The 19,459-nt window shown below is 37.2% G+C and overlaps 1 protein-coding gene and 1 long non-coding RNA gene across 2 annotated transcripts in view; one reads left to right on the top strand and one right to left on the bottom strand.

Moving 5' to 3' along the window:
- The window catches only part of LOC143211107 (acyl-CoA Delta-9 desaturase-like), a 256,986-nt gene that overhangs the window by 216,518 nt on the left and 21,009 nt on the right, over positions 1-19,459 (top strand). The gene's annotated exons all lie outside the window — the stretch shown is intronic.
- LOC143211304 (uncharacterized) lies at positions 1,000-6,237 on the bottom strand. Its single transcript, XR_013009429.1, has 3 exons — positions 4,330-6,237; positions 3,601-3,690; positions 1,000-3,525 (listed from the first exon to the last, which is right to left on the bottom strand). It is a non-coding gene; the product is annotated as an uncharacterized LOC143211304 (long non-coding RNA).

Here is a 19,459-nt window from a genome sequence, read left to right as displayed (position 1 = left end):
AACACTTTGTGCAATTTCGATCGTATGGATGTCTGTGTACGACTCATAGCAATTTCATCTTGCAAACATCCCATGTAATCATCAAACGATATTGTTGTCCTTACAACGTTAGACTTTACACCTTTTGCTTTTTTTTGTATCAGATTTTCCATCTACACGCAATGTGTACATTTTTGCTCTCAGTCCGACAAATTTCATCATTATCATTCCATTGTTCTCGTCTTTCATCAAGCCGGGAACCTTTTTATTTACAAGTAGGAAATTATACCTATTCTCTATCGATAATCACTTGTGTCGAAACAGTTAATATCGCGTCTCATGGTTTCATAAATGACCTCACACATAATATGATAAATTATGCTGTCGGTGTCTGTGTACATTACCTTACAGGTTTTACCATATCGAGGAACCATGTACTCATGATCAAATCCGTACAAGCAGGTTTTGGATATATCTAATATGCACATATCCACATAGATTGGTTTCTTGAAAAAAAGTTTTCGGAAAATGCATAGCGTTTATGGAAAATTTGGTTTCGCGATCATTGCCTCTGCACCATGTAGCCCATCCCCAACGTGTCACGAGGTTTACGTCTACATGATTCCGAACATTTTTCCATAGTTTTACCGAATACCGCGTTGTTCATCAATTTGTACAAAATTTCTTTTCAAGAACGTTAGTGGCATTTGTTCTAAACAGGGTATTTAATCCTATGTATTCGCGGAGTCATGGTGACTCACAGTGGGCTGGATCGAGAAATTTAGTGACATTTTGTTATAACTCTAGAACCATAAGAGATATCGGGATGAAATTTGCACTAAAATTCATTTAAAAAATAGTCAATCTTAACTGTTAACAAATAAAATTTTTTCTATTTTGTTAAACAATAATTGTTAATTAATTTTCATTGATTTTTTGTATTAAAATAAAATTGTTTAAGTATAATCTCCCAAACTATTTTTTACTCTTACTAAACATGTATTTTATATTTACATTTCATACATGTAATGTTTTATAGAATACGTAAAATATAAATTCGAGGAGGTAAAAACGCCTCACAAGCGTGTCAAAAGATATTTTTTATAATAATTATAAATAATTTTTTCAATTTAATTGTTTTAAGATCATGTTCATTCTATATATTACAACCTTTGTTATTTCGTATTATTTCATGTATGTGTAATGTGTTTATAAAAGATGAAAATATGAACAAAAATATAACAAATATAAAAGATAAGCCAATTAATCTTAGCAAAACGTTTCTAAATTGATGTTCACAGGTAAACTTTTGGTCCATTTGTTTAGTTTAATTAATTATTAAATCTGCAGCTTCTGGATATCTGCATGCATAAAAACTGAGATTAAAATTATTATATTCAACAAATATTGTCAGATATAAAATGTAATCTAATTAACATACTGCTTTATCTGCATAGATAAATTGACAGATATACTTACCCAAAAACAGTGATACTCACTAAGGAAAACTATGAAACTCTTAGTCCAGTTATATTATTACCGTTCGTTATGTTTTTAACAATAAAATTAATAGATTAACTATATTATTGTTAAAAATTACATACTTGTTTTAGGTAGGTACGAACTTTTAATGCAATTGCAAAAATATTCATATTTGGATGGTATTTAATGTATGTGAGTTGCTATGCGTCAGGTGAGACGTCCCCGATAACTTTAAACAATCATAATTTCCAAGATCGGATCGGTTCGGATATGATTTTTTTGTGGGGATATGTAGAGGAAGGTCTAATGAAAAAATACACCTTGCAAATTCTAAGAAAGTATATAGATTTTATTCATTTCATTAAATATTAATTTTTAATACATTGCGAGCAACCATCCTCAACTAACGGCGTTAATTGTTACCGCAAAGGACTGTTTTTCATTTACACAAAAGACCCAGAATAAATATTAAATAGGGTAATCAGGACACCTCGATGAAAAGAAGCAATTTTTTGGCTGAAAAATACTGCATCCCAAAATGTCTATCTTTGTGAATTTATATTAACTACAGTTTTTGTGAACGAACATTAATTTTTTCAGCTTCGATGTTGATGGACATTTAGGAGGCAATATAAATTTATTAGAAATCGATATGAGAAAGAGAGAGAGAGAGAGAGAGAGAGAGAGAGAGTCGACTCTTTCGTGAAATGTCACTAAATTTCTCGATCCGGCCCACTGTGTTAATAATTCAAACCTAATTTTATATGTTTTAGCATAGCATCCCACGTGAAACCTGGTAAAGTGTAATAATATGGTGGATCTAAACTGTAGCTCTTAATGCAAGTTTTTATGAAAATTTTCAAAAACATCAGCCAGTAACAAAACATCAGCTTTCAAATACAGATCGCTGTATTCACCCAAAGTTTTTGTGTTGAAACGCTTCCACACATTCTCGGCATGCACATAATCACTAGACTGCGGATTTTATACATTTATGGCAAAAATGAGTATGTGCAATTTAAAGCAGTGGACAGGTTAACAGGATTTAAAAATATCAATGTACTCGTTTCAGCTAATTAATATCATTAGAGAAAAAATTATATTTCTATTTGGCTCCTATGTTGTGCAATTTATGAAGACAATTTTTATTTTTCATAAAGATCCGCAGTCTAATAATCACGTTCGGATACGGTTTCGCCTGTCAACGAACTGTAAAATGACTCGCAAACAAAGATCGTCTAATTTATCTACGCAATCGAGATATTCGTATGGAAAGAGACACCCTTTCGCGTCAACAACATGAAATTTTCTATGGAAAGATTTTGAAATTCGGAACGCGTAAAATTGTCAATTTGTTTGTGTCGAGGAAAGATGCTAATTTGTCGAGACTTGTGTTCAAACATTTTTGTACGAATCGATGAATCGTAATTTAATACAATTACGCGAATCTGATTGCTAATCTTCAACATTTTTGTAAATGAAATATACTTTTCTTTAGTTATTGGTAATACGTTGACACTACCTTCAAACGCATTAGCTATTTCTTCGATAATGAAATGTGAATCGTACCCGGATAAATTGTGGAAAACTATGGGAATGCAAAACGAATTTTTGTAATTTAAATTGCAATCTTGATGCGTGGGGCCTCTATATCGTCCTGTTAGATGACAATGATCGCGCACCCGTATATCCTTTTCCTCACATGGTTTTTCACAAATGTTGCAATGCGCTGCGTTGATAAGTGCCTCGCACTGTTCATTCGTTAGCTGTTTCATAATTTATCAAATAAAAAAATTATAAGAAAGATCTTATTTTTTATTTAAAACGAATCCTCCTCCTCCTCCGCCTCGTCCTCCTACTCATACAATTAACTCGTATTTATTAAAAAGAAAACAATTACAGTAATAATATCGCCCCCTCCCTATACAGCGAGATATTTTTTACATTAGTGAAAAGTTACTCTTATCTACTCTTTAATTATACAAATATACAAGTATTAAAAAATAATTAAAATATAATTATTGCAGCGAATTTCTTGTCATTTGTCTTCATTATTTTTGTTTCCTGCGAACAGACAGATAGACAGTTATATATCATGTTATATACTTTGGGATATTTTTTCTTTGAAAATTTATTTACCTTCGAGCGACGATTCTTTGACGAATCCTCAGACGTCCATACCGCGCTTCGCCCAGAATCAATCTCCAATTTCGCAATCATTGTGAAACACTGTGTGAAAAAAATAAAAAAAACGTAAAAAGAGGTGTTTGTGGTTTTGACGTGGAAAAAATTCAAAGTCGCGTCTTTATAACTGATACTTTACGTGTTTTTATAATTGTTAACCCATGCTCGAAATGTTCGCACTTCGCGCAGACTGCAATGGTATGTGACGTTTTTTGTCGGTTGCCAACAGTGAAGTCGACACGGTTCGTCATCAGCAATTTCATACACGGGATCGCGAACTAGTACATCGTATTTCGGACAGTTGAAATCTTCCAAATTTATCGAGTTTATTTTCATTTTTCGAAGGATGTCTCTCTCTCGAAACATCCACCTTTGTACGCTACGACAGGATTCGCATAATCGCGCACAAAATTTTGAATTACTTCGAATATATCGTGCTGTTGATATTTTTCATAGCCGAAATCTTTAAATGGAATCCCGTGTATGAAATTACTGACATACCATGCAGACTTTTTGTCAGCGTCGGATAAACAACGTTCTTCCCCAAGCGAAATTCGAAGAGTTCGAACGAGCCGTCATGACAAACATCGATCACATGGCTAACTCTTTGCATATAAATTTTTTTTCCACAATTTTTTCCACTAGATTTTACATCGTTTATTAATTTTTTTTTATTGTACTTACCGTTGAAGAAAGGGGGATGCGCGAAGTTGGCTGGTCGGATGATAAAAACACACACGCGATGTAACTTCGTATAGCGATCCTGATTGTCGACGTTTTTTCTTATGGTATAACTTCATACGACGACTGTTACGAGCAATTTATAATGGATACCCCTACCCACTAATGTAAAAAATATCTCCATATAATATTCCACACACACGCAACAAGTCCAACGGGCAGTACGCGAAAACCGTCACGTATGGAAAAATGGTTGATCTTTGAATCTCAACATGACAAACGCTTGCAACGATGGAACGTTCACGAAGACTTCGCGTTCCATCGCGTCCTGTTCATTCATTCTTACCATCCCCACCAACTACAATAAAAAGATGGAAGAAATGATTTGAAATGCTACTCTTAATGAGCGTTTACGATAGCTGACTGTATGGCGATGGCAGACAGAAACAGCGACACGGTCCTCTTACATCTTGCATTACATCGATAAGAAGATCTTTCAGAGGGGACCGTTGTATATTTACGAAATTAAACAAGACGTTCATCGAACTCGTGAGATTAGACGTTCGTCGAAATCTCCGCTCGATAACAAAATCGTCGATAAACTTTATAATCGTAAAAAATTTACAGCATGATTGATTATGTTCACAAATATTAATAACTATACTAATTTAAATGATAACAAAATGAAATCTGTGCGAAAGTGCTCTGTACACCTAACTGAAAAACTTCTGTAATACAAGAATTTACACAATTTTCCTCAAAACCCTTGAAAATTGCCAATGAGCGGATGCTGTTTCAGAAAGCGTGGCGTAAAATCTCTTGGCTTTCAATGAAGTATACTACAAGCGACCTTTAGCTACGTTGGATAGAAAAAATTCCATGACAAACGGAAAAATTTAGAAATTGACTTCTTTCTAGATTTTCGGCCAAATACCCCAGAGTTGGGCATTAATCGATTAAAATTTTAGTCAAGATTGATTAATGTGTATGATTAAAAGAAGAAATCATCGAAAAATCGAAGACTGATTCAATCGATTGATGAAGTTAATAATCACCATACGGTCTATCCATAAATTGTAATAACCAGGGAGATAGAGACAGAGAGCGGAGATGAAGAATTGACAGAAATATATCTCAAGAGAAACTCAGTTTACATTTTTTCAGTATTCATACAGTTTTGATTCCGTATTTCATTTCGAAGCTCCAGCAGTTAATCATTAATGGAACGTTTGCGAAGACTTCGCGTTCCATCGCGTCCTGTTCATTCATTCTTACCATCCCCAACCAACTACGATAAAAAGATGTATGAAATTATTTGAAATGCTACTTTTAATGAATGTTTACGATAGCTGGCTGTATGGCGATGGCAGACAGAAACAGTGACACGGTCCTCTTACATCTTGCATTACATCCATAAGAAGATCTTTCAGAGGGGACCGTTGTATATTTACGAAATTAAACAAGACGAACTCCTGAGATTATACGTTCATCGAAATCTCCGCACGTGAGAAAAACCGTTGGTCCTCGACAAATCGATGTTAAGAAAAATTATTGACTGGCTGTATGGTCCCCTTACATAAATCTTTCAGAGGGGACCGTTGTATATATTTATGAAATTAAACAAGACGTTCATTGAACTTCTGAGATTATACGTTCATCGAAATCTCCGCACGTGAGAAAAACCGTTGGTCCTCGACAAATCGATGTTGAGAAAAATTATTGACTGGCCCCCTTACATAAATCTTTCAGAGGGGACCGTTGTATATATTTATGAAATTAAACAAGACGTTCATTGAACTCCGTTCAAATGAATGTTTTACGATAGCTGGATGGCGATGACAGACATAAACAGTCTTGCATGTAGAGACGTGAAAACATAAACACGTTCGGACACGTTCCCAGGGATCACCCCTCCCCCTCCCCCTCACCAGGCAATACCAGGAAACTGGTCTTGAATGCAATACCTGGAAACTGCCCCCCCCCTCCCCCATCTTTCAAGATATGGGCTGTATTTCCCCCCCTCCCCCTCCCCCAAAAACATGATGCAATAATTCCATTAAAAATATGACGTAATATATGCTCGTGCAATACCGCTCGGCGGTACCGCTCTCCCGTGAAGTGGCGGTACCGCTCTCCCGTGAAGTGAAAAGTGGCTTAGAACCCGCCTATATATACTACTTATTTGTAACGTATGAATTGGAATTACAATGAATTAGAAGCGCGTGATATAACAGGACCGCTCAAAGACGGATGAGAGCGAGGACTCGTCGGAGTCCGGACCGGGACATCCAGGAGGCGACGAGCCTCGCTGGAGTCTTGAACGAATGTGACAGACTGGCTGTCCGAATTGAACTGAATTAACTGAACTCTTTTAGGATCGTGAGGTCGAATACATAGGTGTCTTATCTTCTACGCAATGTCTCGTTAGACATAACGCTACGGATGTTATGAGATGCGCGATTAATGATTACGGTGAATGCTACGTGATATTGCTACGGGGAATACATTAAGATATGATTATTATACAAGGGTTAAGATAAGAATGGGTGTATGGTATGAGGTGAGAATCGGATCTGATGAACGGAGCGAAGTATGACTACTTATAACTAATGAATATTCTTAATAATTACGGTTACAATATCCTACTCTTATTAACTATGCTTATAACCTATGGCAACACGTCAGCAAACGTGATAATAAGTGTGGTTTTAAAAATTTTGTTTTAAATATATATTTTTAAACATTTTTTTACACGTGAACCAGTGGAAACATTTGCAGAACAAAGATATGTCTAATATAGTTTCTAATAATTATTTTAAATCATTATTTATTAAGAAGAATTTACCAAATGGCAGGCACGTTACCTATTTCCATGATGTTGTAAAGGAGAGCTACCGATAGTTTACCTAAGGAGTTGTGGAGCCTATAAAAACCTTTTTCTTCTTGTCTGTCTGTTTGTTTGTTTGTTTGTCTGTTCAGTACTTTTGCAATTGATTTTAAACTAACTTCCCGATGAGCTAGAGACTTGAAATTTTAAACATAGCTCAGAACTGGATGACAATGCAATATTTGAAAATTTTTTTTAAAAAGCCTATGTGTTGAGGAGATATAAACTATTAAATTTAACCGTTACACCTCCCCGCGCGATTGTCGGTAGTACTCTCTACTCCACTACGCGTTCCCACTCTGACTCATCCCCACCGGTGATGGTAGGTAAGGCGCTTTTTTCGCGCATGCGCGAGTTTCGTCGGGACCGTATCTACATCCGAAGTTTGTGGGGAACTGTGGCGGCCTCGGCGGCGTCCTACGGCAGGGGCCAAAAATTAGCGGGGCGGCCAAGGTACCCGATCTTCGTACATGACTGAGGCCGTCTGAGGTTAGAATAGTCGCGCATGTGCGAAAAAAGCGCCTTACCTACCATCACTGATCCCCACTCCACTGACCCGCTTCGCACCGAAAGAGCTCAGTGTGCGATCGAGCTCCGTGCGGTGATTACGAAGTTACTACAGCTTGTCAAATCTAGCTGTGCGGCTGAATGTCCCCCGCAAGGGGAAATCTTTGTATTTGTTTGCCTATTCCTATGTTTTGGTCAACCGCACAGCTAGATTTGACAAGCTGTACGTACTATTATATTGCATATAATGTTTGTTTACCAAGCGAAAGAACCGTTGTACCGAGATTCTCCGTCGAACCTTTATTTTTGACATTTTACCACGGCGCACAGTGGAGTATTTGGCCCGAAAAGCTGGCCAAAAGTCAATTAAAAAATTTTGTCTACAATATACAATTTTTGCATTTTGAGATAGTTAAATATATATAGAATGATATTGCAATACCTTTTTTTAAATTTTATTCCCTCATGAAGTGTTATACTTCATCAAAGATGGAGAGTTTTCGTAGTCCTGTTTCTCTCAACTAGTCTCTGTATTACTGTGCGCTCGTTAATGATTTTTCTACACCGCAAAGAAGTGAATGCCAACTTTTCCCTTTACAGATGTTTTTTAGGAAAGTATGTACTTTACTTTCATTTAAAAATTATGCGCTTTTTTGCTTGCGTTTTTGAGATTAGTGCTGTTAAAAACTGACCAATAATTCAGTGATGTACATTAGAATTCAAATGCAATTTTAGTATGCTTCCAAGTGCGTCCAAGTGCTTGTTTTGGTGTCATTAGACGCGCCAAGGTTTCTAGTTTATTACATGAAAAAATTGGTTGCCCCTTCGCGCCACTGCGAATTTCCAAACGGTTTTTGTGGCAACTCTCGATACAATGTAGACTAAGGATGAGCAACCCAAGTGACGGGCCTCTTCACGTGCGAGCGTCGCGGCCCGCCGCACTTTCTCGTGCGGCCCTTTAAAGATTTTATTACATTTTGACTTTCAAAAATTATATAAATAATAAATAAATTTCAAAATGTTGACATATATAATTTCTATTAAAATTACATGAATTTAGAAAAATTCCTGTGTGAGTTGCTGTGTCGTCTATATCTGCAAATATAAACCAATTGATAGCAAAGAAGCAATGCCAAAATACACATATATAAGTTTACTATAGTTTATGTTGCGTTTTCACCCGAAACATTACAACTTTTAATTTCAGAGCAACAAGAATTTAATACAAGTAGTAGAGACATAGAAGACGATTCAGAAATAGATGAGTCAGAATGAATGTAATATGTTAAAATGAAATAATAAAAACAAAAATATATTTATATAGAATTATAAATTTGTTTGCAAAGTTTCTATCCTACACATTTTTTTGAATTGCAGTATATAATGGCATTATTTTATTCGTAAGAGCTGTTAGCGTATTAAAACCAAATAAAATAATTTTGTTTTAAAAAATGGTTCGAACAAAAGTTGAACAGTGTTCCAACATCTACAAACTTCGATGTATAAAATTTTGAAAATATTTTTTTTATAACAATTAATCAAGGTCACTTTGATTTTTTAAATGTTAAAATGTATTTTTTATTTCATAATGTTGTAGCTGATTTTAAGACGAATTCAACGATATACAGGGTGTCCCAAAACCCCTTCGAATCCGGGAAATGGGAGGTTCCTTAGGTCATTTGAAGCAACATTTTCCTTTGCACCAATGTCAGCCGGGGCTTTGTTTAGGAGTTATTAACGAAAAACACGGACCAATCAGAGCGCGACCTAGACGCGCGATGGCACGTTCAGTCCAGCGCGCCGGGAGACGAGCGTGGTGTAACGCCGCGATGCCGTAACGAACAAGAGTTTCTCGAGATTATGTGAATCCTCCCCGATTTGGATGAGCTTTGGATATGTTGTCAAGACCATGATTCTGAACAACATTTCCTTTAGACTTTTTGACGGTCGGAAGAACTTTACTTGTCAATTCATATGGGTGGATCTCTTTACCCGACTTACGGCAACTTTACCCGAACGAGGGAAGAAGCAGAAACTGATTGTATTAAAAACTCATTTATTCAGCCGTAAATCCATTTGCTGCTTCGAAATGTGTGTCACTGGGTCACTCGGTGACGAACTGCACAGATGTCTTCAGGTATACGACAGTACCGAAAGCTAAGGGACGTACGGCCAGGTCGACGAACTGCACAGCCGGTGGTAAAAGGCCTAAGGGATGCGCGGTCAAGTCGACGATCCAGAATTTCACTTTCACTTTCGAAACGATAAATAATTCGTATGTTTATTTCACACAGATGCCTTGAAATTTTTCCACACTCACATAGTTATGCACTAATAATAATTGCTTAAACTAATTAAACGATTATTTAATCTAATCACTAGACTGCGCATCTTTATGTAAAATGAAAGTTGGCTGCCGCTATTACAAGGGTCAGGAGCCAGACAGATATTTGATTCTTACTGTGATCATTTTAAGAAGTTGAAAATAATACATTGGTGTTTTAAAATTATTTAAATCTCTCTAGTGTCTTAAAATGCACCTACTCATGTTTGCTACAAATGCATGAAATCCGCAGTCTAGTGATTGCATTACCTGATTGTTGTGATTTGTGCAGCAGGACAAGGGATATGGCAATTATTATTAGTGCATAACTATGTGTTGACAAATGTGAACAGTGATTGTGAGTGTGGAAAAATTTCAAGGCATCTGTGTGAAATAAACATACGAATTATTTATCGATTCGAAAGTGAAAGTGAAATTCTGGATCGTCGACTTGACCGCGCATCCCTTAGGCCTTCTACCACCGGCTGTGCAGTTCGTCGACCTGGCCGTACGTCCCTTAGCTTTCGGTACTGTCGTATACCTGAAGACATCTGTACAGTTCGTCACCGAGTGACCCAGTGACACACATTTCGAAGCAGCAAATGGATTTACGGCTGAATAAGTGAGTTTTCAATACAATCAGTTTCTGCTTCTTCTCTCGTTCGGGTAAAGTTGCCGTAAGTCGGGTAAAGAGATTCACCCATATGAATTGACAAGTAAAGTTCTTCCGACCGTCAAAAAGTCTAAAGGAAATGTTGTTCAGAATCATGGTCTTGACAACATATCCAAAGCTCATCCAAATCGGGTAAAAGATAGTACAATCGATCGATTTACAATTACAAGTTTTTACATTTATCGCGTAAACTAAAGCCGGCCGACAAAAACTGTAAAGGGAAATGTTGTTCAGAATCATGGTCTTGACAACATATCCAAAGCTCATCCAAATCGGTTAAAAGATAGTACAATCGATCGATTTACAATTACAAGTTTTTACATTTACCGCGTAAACTAAAGCCGGTCGACAAAAACTGTAAAGGGAAATGTTGTTCAGAATCATGGTCTTGACAACATATCCAAAGCTCATCCAAATCGGGGAGGATTCACATAATCTCGAGAAACTCTTGTTCGTTACGGCATCGCGGCGTTACACCACGCTCGTCTCCCGGCGCGCTGGACTGAACGTGCCATCGCGCGTCTAGGTCGCGCTCTGATTGGTCCGTGTTTTTCGTTAATAACTCCTAAACAAAGCCCCGGCTGACATTGGTGCAAAGGAAAATGTTGCTTCAAATGACCTAAGGAACCTCCCATTTCCCGGAGTCGAAGGGGTTTTGGGACAGCCTGTATAATATTATGACCATGAGACCATAAATAACGTTGCAATAGTTTTGGCCAGCTTTTCGGGCCAAATACTCCACTGTGCGGCGTTTGTTTTCGATATGACGTGGTCGCAATATATTTTATAATCTCATCAAAATGTTTAAAATCGTATGTAAAATTTCACACACACAAGACTAAAAATCAAAAAATAACTATTAAAACAAAAATAAATTTTTAAAAAATACCACGCTTACAAAACGGACTAAAAAGTATAAATTAATTTGCTATCGGAACGATAGTGTCGCTTAAACCTGTTTTAGAATATTTTGATGGATGTTCGGAACGCAAATGTATGAATCGACCTTCATCCACACCATTTTCCTCTCTTGCACTCGACCTCTTTCACTCACTTTTATACATATGTAGCACACAGGTTGGTTACCTTATTATAATTTATAACACGCGCACTGTTTGCATAATCGCATGGAGAATGATTCGTCCCTCGCGTAAAACCACTACCGGCAAATGCATTTCAAATCTGTGCATAAATTGTATGTAGATTTAATTGTCGAACGATAACCTGTCACACATTCGTCTGCGAGGTACTTTGCATTAATCTGAAGGCAATTGTTCGAGAAAAGAATCAGTTTCCCGATGGGAATCGAAACCAGATATTATTTTAATTTTAGAATCTTTATCAAGAATACAATCTTTTTCAATATTTTAATTAATACAAATAAAATGTGGTATCCTGTCTTTATTATTCACAATGTTAAAGATTTTAAATAGACTCCGGATTCGTCCTTTGCGAGGAACTTTGCATTAACCTGAAGGCAACTGTTCGAGCAAAGAAGTCAGTTTCTCGATGAGAATCGAAACCAGATATTATTTTAATTTTAGAATCTTTATCAAGAATATACAATCTTTTTCAATATTTTAATTAATATAAATAAAATATGGTATCCTGTCTTTATTATTCACATGTTAAAGATTTTAAATAGACTCCGGATTGCATACATTGATGACACCACATACGTTGACATCACTAGCCGCACCTGATGCGGAGGATTTTTTTCCACCTAGAATGGCCATTCGTTCCACTGTGCGCCGGCCGTGCCAGGGGACAGACGGCGTACCTGTCGGGTCGGAAGGGTTAAAATTGTTAAAAATACAGACGTCACAATAACGCTGACCCAGGTCAACGCGGCTAGCAACATAGTAAAAAGAATCTACTCCTTAAAATCTGTTATTGTAGTTGCACTTTCTTATTGAGAAAATATATTGGATAAAGAAATAGTTGTGTAAATAAATTACTACAGTTCACAATTTCATCATTAGACTGCGGATCTTTATGCATTTATAACAAAATTGAGTATTTGAAACTTAAAATTGTTAAGAAATTTTAAAAATTGTAGAGGTCAGTATATAATTTCTCCTGTATTTTTTAAAATCATTACGGGAAGAAATAACATTCAATTTAGTTTCTATTTCTTGCAATCGATGCAGACAATTTTTATTTTGCATAAACATCTGCAGTCTATTCGCCGTTATTCTTAATGAAACGTTTACCATTATTCTCAATAATATTACGCCAATTTTATGGCAGCTTGCAGCATATACATAGTATTGCAATAAAAAGATGAATCAGACAAATGCTCAACTGTGATAATTATAATTAACCTCTTGCTACACGATTCTTTTACACTGTTACATATTTATTGTACACAGTATACTGTACACAGTGTATGTACTTGTCATAGCAGTATTTGTACGCTGTTTTAATTGTGACTTTCGATCACATTTAATCGAGATCTAAAGATTGATAAAGAACGACGACATACAATTAAAATAACACTGACAATGTAAAATACAATCTACATATACATTTATTACTACATAGACTTCATATGTACCTCTTTATTACGAGCATCGCAAGTAGCTGCATCACCTACTTCAAATAAAAAGTGAATATCTCCATAATCAAATATCTATTTCTTGTCATTACAACCTTTTTGCCCGATTTCGACATAGTGAAGCAAATTTTTAAATTCGAAATCTCTAATATATATTATATAATTATGGTAGTTATCTTTGATCGAAAAATAATTGTATGTGTGTGTGCGTGTGTATGTGAATAACTTGATAAAACTCGAAAATTATCTATTATTTATAATTCTATTATAGGCTAAGGAAACATTAAGTACCTGGAAACACATGTACGCGTGTACGTAATATCTTTACCCTACCGTTTTTATTCTAAATAGGGTAAACTGTACAATGATTGGGGCATCCTAAGGCAAAATCGTAGTAAAAATCTTTTTATCTTTTTTTGAAATGTTTAAGCAAGCTTAACTTGCTATTATTATCAGTTAATAGAGATTTTTCAGCGAAATCCAACAGTTTTACGAGCCATAAATCTGTTATTATAAAATGTATTCAGTGAATAACAATCGTAAGACAAATAGTATAGTCATTGGCACAGTGAGAAGTAAACGTTAAACAGGCTATTTGTTTTATAATTAAACATATACGCACTTGTTATATCCGTAGTACAGTTCGAAATGAAGTTACAAAGCGAAAAAGTATACTTATTCGTAACGAAAATTTTAATAAAACACTATTTACACTGCACTGTGGTCATCCATCGGTCTTACTGGATGTACCGGCGTTGCTAACAGTCATATGTGGAACTCTGTTGTGAAAACGTTGCTCCGAAATATAAATAAGAAGCAATATAAAATGATTTTCTATACCAGGGAATTCTTAATATCTGCCGTTTAAATCAAAAGTGCCAATAACTACTGCAGTGCTAGCAATAGTACATTTTACCCTACACATTGCATCTTAAATGCTGTGCCCAATTTACACGCCGATTGAGCAACCAGCGCAAGGAGGCGATAATCAAAGGTGGATGAGGAGTTTCGCAGTTTCCATGGACGTTAACATTTTCGAAACGTAGTTGCAGGTCAATTATGCCGTTCGATCGTTCTCGAATCGATAACAAATAGAATTAACTGCAGGCGCAATTGGTTTGTAATGCGCTACAATACTAATGACGAACGAAGTAGACCGACAACGAATTTGATCGACAACGATTTTGACCGACAACGAATTCGGACCACAACAACTTAAGACGACCACGGTATGCATTATCATACAGTATTATCATATGAGAGCTTCGAGAGAAATAATAAGGGGAATTCGGTAATGCTAACAATGTCGCTCCTTCCACATGAACCCAATGACAATGCAAAGCAGGAGGAACACGCCTAATCGAACACGACCGAATCCTGTAACATGTTCTCCGTGTTTGTTGAATAAGATCGAGTAAGAAGTCCGGACTGCGCAGTTGTTACTGTTGATCTGGCTCATTTGTAATCTACAAATCAAATACAATACGAAAAATGTACCTATTACTGCGGGTGCACGTTTTACTGCGGAATTCTTTTCCCAATATGAGATTAACCCCTCGCTGTATCTTTGTCCTTACAGTCACAGTGAGTAAAACGTCTTTATTCGAACAGAAGTTTCAGGGCCGTAGCCGGACCCCAAGGAGGGGCCTGGATCCTGTTTCCTGCCGTAGGTTTGCGCAGATTCCTTGAGAGGAGGAGCTCGGAGAGCCTACCCCGGACCATAGCTCGTGCCGAAACCAGTGTGCCTAGACGGGATACGTTTTTTCGCGCATGCGCGTCCAAAACAGTAACGTATCTATGATGAAGCGATGATGTAGCAGAGCCATGAGGCAGTTACATATATCGGCGGGAATGTACCGGTATAATTGACGGGGCGCACAGTGGTCCAAATGGACGACTTAGGAGTGCAAAAGTTAAAGAACCAAACATGTAGTAGAGGCTCCATGGAGAATACTAAAATTCTGCATGGCGCTAAAGGTGCCACATTTCCTCGAGAATCGTACTTTACTGAGGCTGAAAACGCCGCGCATGCGCGAAAAAACGTATCCCGTCTGGACACACTGGCCGAAACACCCAGGGGAGGACTAAGCCCGGGTTAGCGAACCTGGAGGCGTCGACGAGGGAATGTGGATGGGAGAAGATCATCCTCTCGATCCCGTCACCGCTTCGCCCGGATAAAGAATTGAAGGTCCACTGCCGGAACGGTTCACGTCAACCCCGTCACGAGAGACAGCGGGGCCAATGAGGATCAGCGCAGGAAAATCTTCGTTTTGCCGGTAACAGGGGATTAGTCCCCGCCGCGAAAACATACCCGATAGGCCCGAGCGTCGCGCCGGAGGAAATAGTTGAGGGAGTAGGGGGATGCCTCGCTTCTGCGTTCCCGAGAGAACCGACTTTGGGTCACTGTGTCGTTGGCTGTAGCCGTAATTAGACGTTATACCATTGCGTAACAACCAAAGTAGTTTTGCAACTGCCGAAACCAAGGATCGCCCATCGTTGCCGTTTGGTAAGTGCTGGTCAGGCCATGATATTTTATTTTGTGACCAATTCGTGTTGTCCGGGAGCGTTTGGCGGGTTCTGTTTTCGCGTCGTGACATAACAAGACCGCGTGCGTTGCCGGAGTACCGCGAACCTCGAGACGTTCCCCCGTGGAACGCCGCGACGCACAGTGGTCCGGATCGAAGAAGTTGGTGTCATTTTGTTATAACTTTTGAACTATTAGAGATATCGTAATGAAATTTTCACCAAAAATATTTAAAAAATAGTAATTCTTAACTAGAGAGAATTAAATATTTTTTGCATTTGTTAAACAATAATTTTTAATAACTTTTCATTGATAGTTTTTATTAAAAAATGAATTATTCAAATATAGTTTTTCAACCTTTTTTTACTTGTTATGAACAATAATTTTTAGTGTTGGTCTTAATCTTTAACACATAAAAGAATGCTTTCCTGTGTAAAAAGAAGGAATATTTTAAATACATATTGCGACTAAAATAGTACTAACATTATATTCAGTCAATATTACCACAAATAAAAAAGTAAGCTAATAAAATAAACATACCATAATTTGTCTTTCGTGATGATGTGTGATGACCGATTGTATTAGTTAATTAATAATCCTACTGCCTCAGGATTCAGTATTTTAGGATTTCTTTTACATGTTATTCTTAATTGTGACATGTACGGGTCAGATGTTAACAATAATTTCAATCTAAATAGAAGTGACTGTCGAAGTCAATTTATACAGGGTGTCCCACCCGATTTCGACATCTTGATTTTCTCGCTATTGTTACTCGTAGCAAAAAATGTTTCGCCAGAAGCTCGAACGGTATCGAGTGGAGCATATTTTCGTAACTGGACGCGTAAAGGTCATATAAAGGTCAACTTTGTTTTTTTTAAATGGAATGAGATATTTTTTAATACATCAATCGATGCAGCTGGACATTCGTTATAAAAAGTACTAACCTATGTATGTCGAAAAGTTAGTAGTTCAGGAGATATTTCAATTCAAATAACTCTAAAATAGCATTACTATCGTACTAACAATAAGACGTTACACAAGTAAGTAAACACTAACGTCTTATTGTTAGTACCACAGTAATGCTATTTTAGAGTTATTTAAATTGAAATATCTCCTGATATTTAGTCTCCTGATGGTTAGTACTTTTTTATAACGAATGTCCAGCTGCATCGATTGATGTATTAAAAAATACCTCATTCCATTAAGAAAAAATGAAGTTGACCTTCATGTGTCCTTTACGCGTCCACCTACAAAAAAGCTACTAACATCAAAATATGCTCCACTCGATACCGTTCGAGCCTCTGCTGAAACATTTTTTGCTACGAGTAACAATAGCGAGAAAATCAAGATGTCGAAATCGGGTGGGACACCCTCTATATGTATATATATATATACTCTATTTATCTCTTATAATGTGTTATTGCAGAAACGTTCATATTTGGAACATTTGATCAGTCATACGAGCCTGTTTTACGCAAGCGAAACGCGTCGCGAAGTAACATTGACAGCTTTGAACGTTGATAACTTGCAAGGTAGGACGAGGTAGGACAAGATTTTTGCACGATTATATACGGGAAAGAATACTGAAAATGATCCAATTTGTTATAAACCGTGACTTTTTGAGACCCTGTAGATATTCCTTGTCAAATGTAAAAAATTTGGCCAATTTTTTTATTTCATTGAGTATTAACTTTTAACATATTGTGAACAATAACTTTTAGTGTCGATGTTAATTTTGTATCACAAAAGAGTGCTCTTCATTGTAAACAAAAAAAAAATAAGAAATATTAAGTGATGTGAACAGGGCACCTCGAAGAAGAGAAGCAATTTTCTTAGTGAAAAGTACTGTCTCTAAATGTCTACGCTTTAAGTATTCGTCCTAATTACAATTCTTGGTAAACCGAATTAATTTTTTCATTTTCAAGGTTGATAGACATTTAGGAAGCAATACAAATTTGTTAGAAATCGATATGAGAAAGTTGACTTTTTAGCTAAATGACACCAACTTCTTCGATCCGGACCACGTCGCGACGTGCCCGTTTCGCTTTTCTTTGTGCCGCTTCGTTCCTTCGACCAGTCAAATGTTAGAATCGCGTATTCCATTGCAGCGCGGCCGACTAGTAGTCCAGTCAATGAATGCTCATAAGGAGGGTGTAGAGGGAAATGGAAGGAACACAATTTTTAACTTTGGGTCTTTGTTTGGACTAGTTAGGAGGTAAACATACTAAAAGTCCCCACTCCTAGTTGAGCCTAGGTGAGCGGGCTGCAGGGGGGCACGTGGAAGGTCTCCTTTTTCGGTTTTCTGCTTATATCTCGGAAACTATGCGTTCTAGCGATAAGACCACTCTATACAAAATTAGAGCTGACAAAATGTGCCACAAGATTGATTTGATTCAGTTTTTCGCTATCTCGCACAGTTTCCGAGATATCCGCGCTCAAAGTTCATTAATTGTGCTGAAGAGTTCTTTTTCACAATTAGTGAACTTTGAGCGCGGATATCTCGGAAACTATGCGTCCTAGCGATAAGACCATTCAATACAAAATTAAAGCTGACAATATGTGCCATAAGATTGATTCTATTCAGTTTGTCGCTATCTCGCACAGTTTCCGAGATATCCGCGCTCAAAGTTCTCTAATTGTGAAAAAGAAATTTTTGCCTCACGTTTTTTGCCTTATTTGACTAGCTAACTCTTCAACACAATTAGTGAAATTTGAGCGCGGATATCTCGGAAACTATGCGAGATAGCGAAAAACTGAGTGGAGTCAATCTTATGGCACATTTTGTCTGCTTTAATTTTATATAGAATGGTCTTATCACTAGGACACATAATTTCCAAGATATAAGCGGAAAACCAAAAAAGGAGACCTTCCACGTGCCCCCCTGCAGCCCGCTCACCTCCTAGGAGTAGGGACTTTTAGTACGTTTACCTCCTAACTAGTCCAAACAAAGACCCAAAGTTAAAAATTCTTTTCCTTCCATTTACCTCTACAACTTTTCGTTGACTGTACTATAGTGCCGTAAAGGCTGTTGTAAATTACGCGACAATCTTGTAACCGCTGGGCTCGTCGCGAACGCTTAGAAATACGAGAAATACCGAATACCTGCTGCCTTGTTATTGTAATCGCCCCGGCTTAAATTTGACTGCTCCCGGTTTCCACGAAGTATGTATTGCCGGTTCTTCTGGTACTATGTTCCTGCCAGAAACCTTCCCGCTGCGCCGCACAGTGGTCCCAAACGCCCAAAAGCTGGCCAAAACCCAAAAAATGAATTATGAGCTAGGACCTTTTTACCCATTGGGATGAGTACTCTAATAGTGACTCCGTAATTGGGTAAACGAGCAAATGCTTGCATTTTTTTGCCTAAGTTGCAGTCGTAATCGAAACGTCGCGTTCGTTAGACAGGCGTTTTTCACGAGCGCGAGCGTAGGTACGAAGTGTAAGTGCAAAGTGTGTAAGCTATATTGGAAGCTAGTGATTTTTATACTACATAATGGATAAAGTTTGTGGAGGTAAGTTCAATCGATTTTACTGCTGAATTGTTAATGTTACCCGGTTAATAGTTACACGGAAGGGGAACGTAAAATTTGACGCATACATTTTATAGACGTAGAGATACAGTCAACGGCAATAATAAGTGGACACTCTTAAAAATCGCATAACTT

Source organism: Lasioglossum baleicum, chromosome 8, assembly GCF_051020765.1.
Source record: "Lasioglossum baleicum chromosome 8, iyLasBale1, whole genome shotgun sequence".
NCBI lineage: Eukaryota > Metazoa > Arthropoda > Insecta > Hymenoptera > Halictidae > Lasioglossum > Lasioglossum baleicum.
This window is presented reverse-complemented; position numbering and strand designations above follow the sequence as displayed.